General features: G+C 63.5%; 1 pseudogene; it reads right to left on the minus strand.

Moving 5' to 3' along the window:
• Positions 1-2500, minus strand: part of LOC124573878 — a 7962-nt pseudogene that overhangs the window by 2932 nt on the left and 2530 nt on the right.

Genomic DNA, 2500 nt, shown 5'->3' on the forward strand with positions numbered 1-2500 from the left:
ACGCGACTAAGGCGAGGGTGAAACACTTCCGGGCGTTGATCTGCAGCCCCAGATGGGCGAGGGCTGCGACGGCTGCGTCGATGAGGGACTGCAATCCCCTCGCGGTCGATGCAAAAAGCAGGACGTCATCTGCGAAGGCCGCAGCGTTAACTCTGCGACCCAGGATCCGAGCTCCGATGTGGGAGGGAAGTTGACTCAAAACATAGTCCACCGCAAAATTGAAAAGGAGGGGGGAGAGGGGGTCACCCTGACGCACACCCCTAGCCGGCTGCAGGGGCACGCCCACGTCGGCGCCGCCCGCTATCACCGTCGTGCTACCCTCGTAACACCTTTCGACGTACTCAATAAAGCAATCCGGCAGGCCATGAGCCCTCAGCACGGGGCGGAGGGCGGCATGGTCCACCGAATCGAACGCTTTAGAGACGTCGATCGATGCCACAAAAACAGAGCGACAGGAGCGGACTGCGTCGGTGAGAGCAGTGTCCAAGATGAAGGTGTTTTCCAACATCCCATCCCGGGGGATGAATGCCCGCTGACGTTCGTCCACAGCACATGCACGCATCAGGCGTGACGCGAGAACCTTGTGAAAGGTCCGCGCCAACACCGAGCAGACCGTAATGGGGCGAAAGTCAGCGGGGGATGTTGGTGCAGCCGTTTTGGGGAGAAGTGACGTCCGGGCGCGAAGCAGACGCTCGGGGAGGGCGCGGGCCAGGAGGAAGAGGTTCAAGAGTTTCACCAGGACTTCATGCGGCAGGCGCCGCAGCTCCGCTGGAGTCAGGCCGTCCGGCCCGGCTGCCGATCCCCTGGGCGGCAAGGCAGCAGCAACCTCCTCACGTGTGACCGGCCCCCATAGGCACTCAGGAGCGACAGGCTCCGAGTGCGGGAGAAGGCGGTCACGGATGAAGCCGGCGGTGGAGATCGGCTTCTTCGTGAAGAGGTCCGCCCAGAAGTCCAGCAGACCGGGGATGTCGGGTGGCGGCTGCAGCAGGGTGCCGTCCAGCAAGCCGCGCACGCAACGCGCACGCGACCTACGGAAGGCGTCCTGTGTCCGCGCGTATTCCCAGCGGCGCCGCTTGCGCTTCTGCAGCGGCGGGGCGGCAGGCGGCCGCTTGGATGGTTGGCGCGGCCGCTGTGTCCTGGTGATCGACCTCTCCCCCCTGGACCCGACCGACGCAAGGGCATCCGGGAGCATGCCCAGGATGACATCGGGCGGCGTGCCCCGCCCCAGACCAATGACTCGATCCAGGGCAGAGAAACGCTGGGCGGAAGCAGGTAGCCCCGCCAGATGCTCCCAGATGGCGGCGTCAGTCGGCCCCTCCGGCGGCGGCCCGGTGGTGTCGGCCGCGAAGTCCTCGGCTGCGTCGACGGGCGGCGCAGCGGCCTCGCCCGCGTCAGGCAGCGAGCTCGCTGCTCCACGGCGGGACGCCGGCTCTTCACCCCGACCGATCTCAAGTGCCTCCATGAATTGGCGGACAAGCTGCTTGTGGGCAGCTTGCCGCCGTCGGCACTTGATTGCCTCAAGCGTTCGGTCGGGGAACATCCTGGTAAGTTCTTGATTTACAAAGAAGAACCGGGCGTCCCTCTCAAGGAACAGTTCGGCCTCTGCCTTGGCGAGCGACAGGACTTCTTCCTCCGTCCACCTCGCGCGATGCCTCTCCGTCACGATCTCAGCGTTGGCGGCCGCAGGGTGTTGGCGGCGGCGATGGACCCCGAGACCGTTCTTCGTGGTAAAAGTGCGGTGGCACTCACTGCAAGCAAAGGGAGCTACACAAACTATCGCATTTTCGTTACGGCCGGTTGGCCGCATAGGTGCTGGGGTAGCTGGGGTGGCACCTTCAGCGGAAGGGCCACCATCTCTTGTTTCTTGTCGGCTGCCCCCAACTATAAAGGGATAATGCGAGGGGGGGCTGGTAACCCCCCCAAGCCCCTGGTGCGGTCTTCCACTCTGCGAAAATCAGCGGGCCCACGAGAAGGGGAGAAGACCGCAGGAGAGGAGAGGCTAAGAGGGCTAGGCCCATGTATTGCGCATCACTCTCCCTGTAACTATAACCCAAGGAAGGCACCTCGCAGCAGCAGCACGACTACATCAAGACCGCACTTCGAAAAGCCAAGTCCGGATGCAGCCACACCGCCGCCACTTGGCCACCTTAAGAGAGTCATAGTTACTCCCGCCGTTTACCCGCGCTTGCTTGAATTTCTTCACGTTGACATTCAGAGCACTGGGCAGAAATCACATTGCGTCAACACCCGCTAGGGCCATCGCAATGCTTTGTTTTAATTAGACAGTCGGATTCCCCCAGTCCGTGCCAGTTCTGAGTTGATCGTTGAATGGCGGCCGAAGAGAATCCGCGCACCCGCGCGCCCCCGGAGGAGCACGCTAAGGCGGACGCGGCCTCGCAGCAAGGAAGATCCGTGGGAGGCCAAGGCACGGGACCGAGCTCGGATCCTGCACGCAGGTTGAAGCACCGGGGCGCGAACGCCGCGCAGGCGCGCGCATCCT

This window comes from Schistocerca americana, unplaced genomic scaffold, assembly GCF_021461395.2.
Source record: "Schistocerca americana isolate TAMUIC-IGC-003095 unplaced genomic scaffold, iqSchAmer2.1 HiC_scaffold_198, whole genome shotgun sequence".
Classification (NCBI taxonomy): domain Eukaryota; kingdom Metazoa; phylum Arthropoda; class Insecta; order Orthoptera; family Acrididae; genus Schistocerca; species Schistocerca americana.